The following is a 12,408-nucleotide window of genomic DNA, read 5'->3' on the forward strand; positions in this document are numbered from 1 at the left end:
TTCCCAATCCTGCTGGAAAGGCATAATGAGTGGGGTTCCGCAGGGGTCTGTTTTGGGACCGGCTCTGTTCAATATCTTCATTAACGACTTAGATATTGGCATAGAAAGTATGCTTATTAAGTTTGCGGATGATACCAAACTGGGAGGGATTGCAACTGCTTTGGAGGACAGGGTCATAATTCAAAATGATCTGGACAAAGTGGAGAAATGGGCTGAGTTAAACAGGATGAAGTTTAACAAAGACAAATGCAAAGTGCTCCACTTAGGAAGAAAAAAATCAGTTTCACACATACAGAATGGGAAGAGACTGTCTAGGAAGGAGTACGGCAGAAAGAGATCTAGGGGTTATAGTGGACCACAAGCTAAATATGAGTCAACAGTGTGATGCGGTTGCAAAAAAAGCAAACATGATTCTGGGATGTATTAACAGGTGTGTTGTGAGCAAGACACGAGAAGTCATTCTTCCGCTCTACTCTGCTCTGGTTAGGCCTCAGCTGGAGTATTGCGTCCAGTTCTGGGCACCGCATTTCAAGAAAGATGTGGAGAAATTGGAGAGGGTCCAGAGAAGAGCAACAAGAATGATTAAAGGTCTTGAGAACATGACCTATGAAGGAAGGCTGAAAGAATTGGGTTTGTTTAGTTTGGAAAAGAGAAGACTGAGAGGGGACATGATAGCAGTTTTCAGGTATCTAAAAGGGTGTCATAAGGAGGAGGGAGAGAACTTGTTCACCTTAGCCTCTAAGGATAGAACAAGAAGCAATGGGCTTAAACTGCAGCAAGGGAGGTGTAGGTTGGACATTAGGAAAAGTTCCTAACTGTCAGGGTGGTTAAACACTGGAATAAATTGCTTAGGGAGGTTGTGGAATCTCCATCTCTGGAGATATTTAAGAGTAGGTTAGATAAATGTCTATCAGGGATGGTCTAGACAGTATTTGGTCCTGCCATGCGGGCAGGGGACTGGACTCGATGACCTCTCGAGGTCCCTTCCAGTGCTAGAATCTATGTATCTATGCAGCTGGGAGCGTTCCTCCCAGCTTGGGAAGACAGCCTCACACTAGCTTTGCTCAAGCTAGTGCACTAAAAATAGCAGTGTGGATGTTGCAGTATGGGTGGTGGCACTAGCTAGCCACCTGAGCTCAGACCTGGGGCAATTGGGCAGGGTTGCACTCAGGTGTCTAGCCCACTCTGCCACCACCACACAGGTCAAGCGGAGCTAGCATGAGTCTTTCTACCCAGTCTGTGAGGCTTCCTCCCAGCTGCAGTGTAGACATACCCAGGCAGGCAATAGGGGCTGGATCCAAAGGTCACTGACTTCAGTGGGCTTTGGATCAGGCTGCTACATTTAGCTAGATGCCGTTTACTGGCAAAAATACACATACTGTCCAAAGTTGTCAAATGTAAACCTAAACTAGACATCTAAAACAGGTGGCCTGATTTAGCAAAGGTTTTGAATACCTTCACTTCTCCAATTATTTTAATTGAAGTTTTAGATGCTCAGTACTTCTGAAAAAAATCAAGACACTTAGCTAGGTGTCTTAAAAGAAACAACCACTTCTATCTGGCATGCTCTCTCTTCTGTGAATGATTAACAATGCCTATCCAAGCCATGCACACTATCAAACTTAACTGGCACTAGAACTGGGAGAAATGTTGGGGATGATTATTCAACAAAAATGCAGTTTCAATCAACCAAAAAAATATTTGGCTCAAATCTGAATCAAAATGGCCAGAAGAGGTGGTAGCACTACTGTCCCCATGTTATAACCTCTCTCTCAGTTAGGACAGTCACGCCAGATATGGGAGACCCAGGTTCAAATCCCCATTCTGGAACAAACCCAAAACCGACTTTGATTCATCAAAAATTTCAGATTTGCTTCCACCCACAACTGAAGTTTTGTTCTGTTTTTTGTTTTGTTTTTGTTTTTTGAAAAGGTCAGTGAACCGAAAAAGTCATTTATTGCCCAGAGCTACTGGCCACTCAAATAGTACTATCTGACACACTTCACTGTGGTTATGACACTTTCAGAAAAGTTGCTAGGAGCAAGTAATGTTTATAATTCGACACTATATATAAGACAGCCAGGATGCTGTAGTCCATCCCACTAGATTTAATTAATATTTTCTCAAGATGTTAATGAAAATCAACATCACTACTTATATAAAAATTGTTACAGGTTCTTCCAGGCTCTCAACTGGAGAAACCCTTGTTTTGCTGCATCATTTTTGTATGTTATTTATATGTAATTACAGTCCCCGTGCTGAAGTTATCAAATCAAATATATTTATGTGCAGCACAGTCTGATGATTAGTATCAGAACACAAACTAAATTTACTCCCATTTGGAACATTTTAACTTCAATAGGAAATGATTAATAGCGATTATGTAAATAAATCCAAACCTCTGCACTTTCACTTGATCTTCCCTCCCACCCATACATTATCTAAAATATACATTAAGTGTATTGCAGTGACAGACATTTTAAAGCAGTGGTCTCCAACCTTTTTACACCAAGATCACTTTTTGAATTTAAGGGCAACCCAGGATCTACCCCGCCCCTTCCCCAAAGCCCTGCCCACTCAACTCCATCCCCACCTCTCTCCGTTACTCACTCTTCCTCACCCTCACTCACTCTCACTGGCAAGGGGTTGGGGTTTGGGAGGGGGTGCAGACTCTGGGCTGGGGCCGAGGGGTTCACAGTGTGGGAGGGGACTCCAGGCTGAGCCTGGGGCAGGAAGTTGGGATCCAGGAGAGGGTGTGGGCTCAGGGAGGGAGTGTGGGTGCAGGAGGGGTCTCTGGGCTGGGGAAGAGTGTTGGGGTGTAGGAGGGGGTACAGGATGCTGGCTCTGGGAGGGGGTCAGGGCTGGGGCAGGGGTTTGGGGTGCAGGAGGGGGTTTGGGGTGCTGGCTACAGGATGGGGCTCAGGGCTGGGGTGTGGGCTCCCACCGGGGGGCACTTACCTCGGGTGGCTCCCAGTCAGCAGCACAGTGGGGCTAAGGCAGGCTCCCTGCCTAACCTGGCCCCACTCAGGCACATCGGCACCTCCTCCCCATCACAAGCCGGGCCACTCCCACACCCTGCCAGTCAATAGTGCACCACATGACCACGCCACTCCCAGAAGGGGCCAACGCACCTCTTCAGCTCCTGGGGGAAGGCACATGGCTCCGCGTGCTGCCCCTCTGCAGGCATTGCCCCCACAGCTTCCATTGGCCACAGCTCCCCATTCCCAGCCAATGGGAGCTGCGGAGGCAGTGCCTGCAGAGAGGGGCAGCGTGCAGAGACACACACACACACACACACACCCCCCACGGGGCCGCAGAGGCACGCTGGCCGCTTCCAGGAGCGGCGTGGGGCACCGTAGCAGGCAGCCCCACTGCGCCTCCGCAGCTGGAGATTGCCATTGACTGGGAGAGTCTCCAGGATCGACCAGTTGATCGTGATCGACGGGTTAGTGATCACTGTTTTAAAGGGACTTGAAGTGGGCAATAAATATATTTTTTAATTTAATGAATGTAGTACTCATGAGAAGTACCACCCCCGACACCTCTAGAAAAATCAAGTTGTCTCTGTGGAATAGGGTAACAGTCAATGGTATTACAAGTAACCCTTTAGTACCTTACTGCCCAATCCATGTGCCTCAACTCTGAAATCTAGCTCTACAGCTGCATCAGAGAAAAACGCTTACCAGTGTTCCTAGTGTACACAAGGAACAATGGTGAGAAGATAGATTCCTCTCTGATGAGACTGGTGAAGTTCCACCAAGAATCCACAGGGAAAATAAGTTTAAGCACTGAGATGAGAAAAACAGAATGAGAATGAAAGAAGAATAAGATAACATATGAGAGAGACCAACAGAAATAAAGATACATTTTAAAAAGAAATAATCCAGGCTTCCAGCTCAGCACCAGTAACTCAACACCAAACACAAAGTTCTCTGTTAGTCCAACTAATAATGTTAAGTAAGTGTCACACTCCCGTGATTGTTCTTCTAACTGTAATGTTTCCTTAGCCATACCATCTACAATATACCACTTTATACATTGCAAAAAGATTTGCATGTCCTTTTTCATTGCACACTGGAAGATTCTGGTCAAAGGATAATAGCCACATTTAGATGAGAAAATGTCCTCTTCATTCTCATTCATAAAATCCATCTGGTGTAAATGAAAAGAACATCACAATAGTAATTTCCCTACAGTCTTTAATGTAACTGAGGCAGCTGAGCAAGCGTCTGATTAAACTGTACTGCTAACATCAGTGCTGAAAAAAGCATTAGAGGATGTAATAGAGAAGTTCAGGTCATTATTCAAGAGAAATGGCTTGCTTTGGAAAAAAAACAACTGATTAAATGGCTTACAATAAGCCCATTGCAGGAATATGTACTAACAGAACTAATGACACCTTTTGAATTAAGTAAGAGGAATATAGGAGGACATGTTTCAGAACTGCCCCATCCCCCATTTAATTTCATTTGTTTTATCACCTCATCCATTTCTCTAATTTGCTGATCTATCAAGATAAGGGAAGAAAAAATTGTTCTGTCAACTCAATCCCCTGGAGCCTGCTTACACCAACACACAGGAGTTGCCATACCAGATGATTTGGTTTATCTGGCCTGGTTCTGTACTCCATTGTCATTGAATACACTAATTCTCCAGAGGAAAGTGAAATCCCCTCTGCCTTATTAATGAATTTAGCCACTGCATGACCCCAAAAGGCCACCAGTTTGAAGACTGAAATTTGATTGCTATTGTTATGGGTGGGTTATTGTTACGGGTTAAACTTCATTGAAACCAGTGGGTGCAATCCCCACCATTCATTTAATACAGTTCTGCAAAACCACTGTACAATGAGCTGAAACAATAGCAGCCTCACCCAAAACAAAGGCACATGCAAGACACATCAGTGGAAGGGTTTGCTGGGTACTGTTTAGTAGCGGTCTGTAGGAGGTAGAGAAGCAGTGAGAACACACCACAGAAACAGATTTAGAAAATGAGCAGAAGGCCAAGGATGCAACCTGAACAAGCACTGGGAGCATGGCCCACAGAAAAAGCCTAGAGATGAACTTTTGGGACTGACTGAGCGCTGGCTGAAAGGAGCTTGGAAGTATGTGCAGAAAAATTGTGTCCAGTTTGATTCCTCCTGGGTGCAGGGAAACAGGACTTTGTATATTCTTTGTAAACAAACAGGACTGCCAACATAGCACTGTCCACACCGGCTCTTAGGTCTGTGTAACTTAAGTCACTCAGGGCGGTGGCTTATTCATACCTCTGAGCAACATAAGTTATACCAAAGTAAGTGGTAGTGTAGTCACTGCTTAGTCCTTTAAGCAAAAGCCCTGAGGTTCTGGGCTAATACTGAGGTGCTCTGCTGCAGTTCTGTCCCAGCCTCACCCAGCACATCACTCCGAGAAAGCAGGCAAGTCTTCTTTATTGTCTTGCTGACTCCCAGTGGGTCAGCATTTCCTCCTGGCCTTTCCTAGGCCTCTAGAGGACTAAGTGTTATTGTTGCCCTGGTCTGAGCAAGTTTCTCGTAAGCAGGAGGGCATCACGGTCCCACCACCTCCAGCAGGGAAAGGGAACATCTAATAGACCCCATCACACTTACCTTGCTTTCCAAAAAAGAAACTGATGATTTAGAAATACACCCTTATACTGCTTGCCTCGTAGGAACCCCTTGAAAATCCACCCCCACCCCCATTCAGGCAATAATGCAAAAAAACAAGAAAACCACACATGGATGATGCAAGGATTAATTTTTCAATAATTGTGTTTAGTTAAGGGGTCTCTTACATATTCCATACATGATCCTGGAACTCTATCTCATGGGTCATTACACAAAGTAAAAACTATTTCCCCATGCTAATTTTTCCCCCTACTGTTACTCACACCTTCTTGTCAACTGTTGGAAATGGGCCATCCTGATTACCACTACAAAATTTTTTTTTCTCCTGCTGATAATAGCCGACCTTAATTGATTACTCTCGTTATAGTTAGTATGGCAACACCCATTTACTCATGTTCTCTGTGTGTATATACACATCTTCCTACTGTATTTTCCACTGCATGCATCCGATGAAGTAGGTTTTAGCCCACAAAAGCTTATGCTCAAATAAATTTGTTGGTCTCTAAGTGCCACAAGTACTCCTAATTCTTTTTTCAAAGACTAAATGTCAGAGAGCCTATATTGCAGCAGATTAAAGATATGAACTAAAGGCACACAAGTTAGAGCTGAAAAATCTTAGATCTGGTGTCTCGTATCCTTGTCAAAAAGTCCAGTACTGCCTCTTTAGTATCAAAATATAATACCAGTACCTGTCCAAGTTTCCCAATAGGGATACAAATCTGAAAATATTAACATAAATGAATGAGGTTGTATGGGCATTAGTGGGGCATAATGAGGCTCTTCCAGGGCCGGCTCTGGCTTTTTTGCCGCCCCAGGCAAAAAAGCCTCTGGCCGCCCCCCCCCCCCCCCCCGCGGGGGGGGGGGGGCGGCGAGCCCTGGCGGGGGCTCCGCTCTCCCCCCGGCGGCCGGGGGCAGGGCGCCGGGGGGGGAGGGCGGCGAGCCCCGGCGGGGGCTCGGCTCTCCCACCGGCGGCCAGAGCGCCGCGCCGCCCCCCTCCAGGTGCCGCCCCAAGCACCAGCTGCCGCCCCTCACCAGGTGCCCCCCCCCCCCCGCGGCCAGAGCGGCGAGAGGGCGGCGAGCCCCGGCTGGGGCTCGGCTCTCCCACCGGCGGCAAGAGCACCGCGCCGCCCCCCTCCAGGTGCCGCCCCAAGCACCAGCTTGGTTGCCTGGTGCCTGGAGCCAGCCCTGGGCTCTTCACATTGTATAAGTGTAGATATATTTCCATTTCAAAACACAACTGATTAAAACTTTACTCTTCTTGCCGAGATTCCAAACACCACAGAAGGCAAGTTTAAAAATAACTCTTAATTGCCGACGACATCTTTTAACTCTTTATGGGGGGAGGGGCAGTTAAGTTGAAAATGAGTTTCCAGCTCCACTGACTGCCCATGTTTGGTAAATGTTTCTTCTATCTTTCTTCAACTATTTTTATCAAGACACATACATAGCTTTTGCTGATAGGAGAATGTTGATGTATGTGTTCTGCCAGAGAAAACAGATAAATATTCTGCTGTATTTTAACAATCTCTTGCTCCGTAAATAACTAATGAGTCATTTCAGAGCTTTCATTGCTTATCTGTTTGTTTGCAAGCCGTGTCCCTGATCCTGAAAAGTACAAAGCAGTTGAGGGTATCAGCATCTCATAAGCTCTGCACCTTCTATGATGATTCAGGTCTCAACTTGGTCTGCTTTTTAGCAAGGACAATTTTTCACACACAGTAAGTCTGTTTGTATTTGTTGGTAGACACATTGAGCTACTTGTTTGCCCCATTAATCAGGTAACTAGATGTCTTGCTACTAATATCTGCACCTACAATTGACTGCAGATGAAAGACTGCACCCACAAATAGCAGCCACTTCTGAAAATACTGGTTTGTACATATCGGTAAAAAAACAAACAAACCAGGTTTAATGCACTAAGGTGCAACATTTGCTTATGCCTAGTAAAATCTGCCTTTAAGGCATGTTAAGCACTAGGTTAAGAGACTAGCTGTAGTTAATGAAATAAAAAAAGTAAACACTTTGAATATGCAAATTCAGCTCAGCTAAAAGTTTGACCTTTAGTCTCTAGTGGAGCACACTGTACAATGTGTGTGTCTGGATCACTTCAGGACATGCAGGAAGCACTGCGACGCAGGGCTTGTCTCAAAGACCCAGCGGCTTTTCTTCCCCCCACTCCCTTTAGTGAGCTTTATTTTTCAACCTTCTATACTGTGTGCTAAAATGAAGATGGACACAAACTTGGTCACTTGAAGTAAGCGGAAAGATTATGGTGATTTACTACTTTCATATCAATGAAGTAGAATAAAAGTAAAAATGTGTTTCTAGCACATCAGGAAGTATGAAATCTGATCATATAAAGGTGCTGAGTACATCACTTGAGGTGGGAGACAAACTTTCTCCTTCTCCAATATATTGCACAGCTTAGTTAACGAAAAGCAAATATATTTTTCCTGCTGTATACCCATGTTTATCTGCCTCTGCCTCCCAACCTGCAGCACCACTACAACCACAGAGCTTTTACACCATTTTATTTCACATCTGCCTCTTCTACTGATGCCCTCAAACACCTCTTGAGAAAACTAGATAGAATGAGGGAAAGCTAAATGATCATGAATAAAAATAACTCAGACAAACTTAGCAGTTCTGAGAACAATGACAGAGGGTCTCTGAGTGACACTTTCAGGGAAAGAGCAGCCTAAATGGGGTCTCTCCCTACCAGTGAAGGGTCCTTGCTCTTAGCCCAATCTAATGCGAGTTTCAAAGGTTAAGCTGAACCAACCCAAATGATCTCCATTGCCTTAGCAGGACAATAGGTTACTTGCAGGACCATCTTTCATCCTATGTGGTGCATTTTGTTTTCTGTACACTGCACCTTTAATTTTTAAGACTTTCACTTGCAGCATTTTATAATGCAGAGTTGATGCAGCAGGTTACAGAGGAGATGCACACTGCACTCTCTCATGGACACTTACTTTTGCTCTCTTGTTATGCTGTCTCCTTTCATTTAAAATGGAAGTCCTTCAGAGTGAAAGCAGTCAGTTGTTCTTTGTGTATATTAGTAAGCTGACCTTGAAATATACATACCTTTTACATAAGCTGTTTGTGGACAATAGGCACCACTGATTTCCATGTACCCATAGTAAAGAGCAGGAGAGGAACCTGAGTTCAGAGAACACTATTCAGCATGGCTATTAGTATTTAAATTCTGATTCTTTACACTAATCCATAACTGTCAGGTAGCCTGATTCCCCTTTTCTCCAGACATTACCTGTCCCCATTTGGTTAGGATGGAGTGAAGTGAGGTGGCTATTGTTAGGCTAGGTCTACACTACGGGGGGGGGGGGGTCGACCTAAGATATGCAACTTCAGCTAAGTGAATAGCGTAGCTGAAGTTGCGTATTTTAGGTCGACTTACCTGGCTGTGAGGACGGCGGCGAGTCGACCGCTGCCGCGCCGCCATCGACTCCGCTTCCGCCTCTTGCCGCGGTGGATTTCCGGAGTCGACTGAAGAGCCATCGGGGATCGATTTTATCGCGTCCTCACTAGACGCGATAAGTCGATCCCCAATAGATCGATTGCTACCCGCCGATTCGGCGGGTAGTGAAGACGTGCCCTTACTTAACAAGGTGCTGACTGTGTTTAAGGGATCAGTTTTTAGGGACTGCAGTATCTGAAAGCAGGACTTATCTACTGTGACAGAGCCTCTCTCTTCTGTCTAATAGTCTGTAGCTTTGAACAGAGACAAGGAGGGGCATTTCAGTTCATCTCAGAGAGTAAGAGAAATGGGAAAAGAGCAGTTAATAAAATATAGGTTTAAATTAAGAAGTTATGCCTCCACCCCATTCCCAAATAGTCACACTTCCCCCTTCTTCATATACCCCTTCCACTATCCTGCTTATTCACTCTCTTCTTTAAAGACTTGCCCTCATCTGTTGTGCCCCCTCTCACATTAGTTCTGATTTAACCACCAGTTCATCCCTCATATGCCCATTCTCATCCACCAAAGAACTCTCCTTCTTTCATCTGTATTCAGCACTTCTCTCTCTCAGTCTATCACTACTATGGCCATGATAATGTACATGCAATGATGTAATGTTAGTACAGGAGTGGTTATTTGAATACCACTGTTAAGTCTCTGAATACGCCCAGTGGAACTAGATGTTTCCAGAAGCCAGAGCAGATTTAAAGAGAGTTAAGTGCTTGTGCCCAGTTAATAAGAGCATACTTTTCATATCCCATTGCCTTCAACTGAATTTGTGGCTCCTCAGCATCATTGGGGGAAAAGAAAAAGAGAAAGAAAATCAGGCCCCAGAAGTGTCATGCCTTCGCTCTTGTCAGCTCTGACTCATTTAATGGGGAAGTGGAGATTGTAATGTTTGCTATTTCCCTATCCTCTTCTCCCCCACCTCTCCAGGTTCCTCCCCCACCTCATCTCTAACACAGCCCACTCTTTGGTAACAGTTCACATGAATTCAGTCCTGCAATGTCTGCTGGCTTTAAGCTTAGGGAGTCATGAACTTCAGTTGAAGATTAGTGTGTTTTTCAGCAGAGGACTCCCTTGATAATGAATGAAAAGGAAAATTGTATGAAAACAGTGAAAATCCTTTTGTTCTAGAATTTGCATCATTTTCTGATTAATAAGCAGCATTTAATATATCGAATATTTCTTCCTTCCCCTGAAAGACAGACTTAATACTATTAAACAAATATTATAAACACAAGAGACTGAGCCAACTCTGCTATATGAACTCCTAGACACAATATACAGAATGAAGATTTGCAATGCTTACAGATTAGATTATGGCTTGAAGTCACTGACATAGTATGCAGCATGCGGAGGAACAGCCCAAGTAGTATTGTGTATCATGCTGGCACAACGTGGTACCTCGAGGAGCACTGGAAGCACATACACATAGTGGAGGCACCTGCTGTCCCTTTTACTAGGGTGCAGGGTTTGTGAGGAGTGAGTAATGTGTTTTCTAGCCCTGCTGTCAATGCTAGAGTGGTCTCTTCCACCATCTCACTCCTCTTCTGCCATAGCAGGTTAGACTAACACGGCTACCACTTTGAGTCCTACTCCTTGTAATTTTTGTTCTGGGTGGTGGCTGAAAGGAGCCACTCAGTTAGAGCTCTGTGAATCTATTGTTTTGGCTTCCATCATACATTAAAAATGTAATAAAAAAAATGTTATTTAAGCAGGAATTATGCAGGTCAAATGCTGCAAACGCAGCATTTATGAATATTTGGTCACACTCCTAACTGCTGTTCAGTTCAACTAAATACACCTCTACCTCAATATAACACGACCCGATATAACACCGTAAAGCAGTGCTCCAGGGGGGCGGGGCTGCACACTCCAGTGGATCAAAGCAAGTTCAATATAACGTGGTTTCACCTATAACGCGGTAAGATTTTTTGGCTCCTGAGGACAGCGTTATATCGAGGTAGAGGTGTACATACTCCACCCCCTCCACCTTTTTATTCACTGTTTGGGAATATTCAGGCAAACTGATTGGAGGTGGTATAAATGTTTGGGGAATGGCTGTTCTTCTTATGAGAGCCTATGAGGAGTATTTTTATAATAAAAATATTATTCACTATTATCCAATTTTAAATAGGACCCTGTAGAAGAGCGGACTCACCCCTGCAGCGCCTCCTGCTGGTGACTTCTGGGAATTAGCTCGTTCCAGCTCTGGAGCGCCCTCTGCAGGCCAGTGATCCGCCTGTCCTCTGGCCCCCATGTCCCTCCCAGGACCCCAGTGCCCTTTTACCTGGGGTGCTGCCCCCTGGCAGTAACCCCTCAGTCTTAGGGTCTCCCCTCCCTAGGGAACCCCCACCCACTGTTCCCACCTCGCCTTGGTATAAGGCTACTGCCAGTCATCATCTAGCCCCACGCCCTGGGGCAGACTGCAGTATCCACCTACTCATCACTGGCAAGGTTGGGTTTGGACCTGCTGCCTTGGCCTACCCCTGGGCTGCCCTCTGCAACCCCCAGTACCTATTAGCCCAATGCTAGACCCAGGGCCGGCTCCAGGCACCAGCTTGTCAAGCAGGTGCTTGGGGCGGCCGCTCCGGACAGGGGCGGCACGTCCAGGTATTCGGCAGCAATTTGGCGGACAGTCCCTCACTCCACCTCGGAGCGAAGGACCTCCCGCCGAATTGCTGCCACAGATCACAACTTTTTTGGGGGGGGGGGGGGCTGCTTGGGGCGGCCAAAACCCTGGAGCCAGCCCTGGCTAGACCATAGCCTGGGGTTTTCCAGGCTGGAGCTCCCCCAGCTCCTCTGCCTTTCCCCAGCTCTGCTTCACTCAGGTACCCTGCTTCTAGCTCCTTGCAGCCCAGCCCAGCCCAGCCCCAGCCTTCTCCCTCTACAAACAGAGAGAGACTGCTGAGCTCCTGGCTCCCAGCCTCTTTATACAGGCCAGCTGGAGCCTGATTGGGGCGTGGCCCAGCTGCGGCTGTTTCCCCAATCAGCCCGGCTTTTAGAGCTGCAGCCCTCTTCAGCTCTGCTTTCAAGCCCTTCAAGGCAGGAGCAGGTGTCCACCCCGCTACAGACCCCCTTTTCCCAGATGCAAACAGGTAAAACACTGATCTAGATCACAGGGCTGTCATAGGGTTTCACTGAAGTTTGTAAAGCACTTTTGAAATTCTTGGATGAAAAGCCACTACAGAAGTGCAAGTGGTTTTAACTCTATGTTGCATCATAACGTCAGTATTTCTGTTTTGGCATGTGTTTTTAGGATGTTGATAATTTGGCAATTAAAATTGGATGTAGACTTGAG

This window comes from Emys orbicularis, chromosome 8 (genome assembly GCF_028017835.1).
Source record: "Emys orbicularis isolate rEmyOrb1 chromosome 8, rEmyOrb1.hap1, whole genome shotgun sequence".
NCBI classification, from domain to species: domain Eukaryota; kingdom Metazoa; phylum Chordata; order Testudines; family Emydidae; genus Emys; species Emys orbicularis.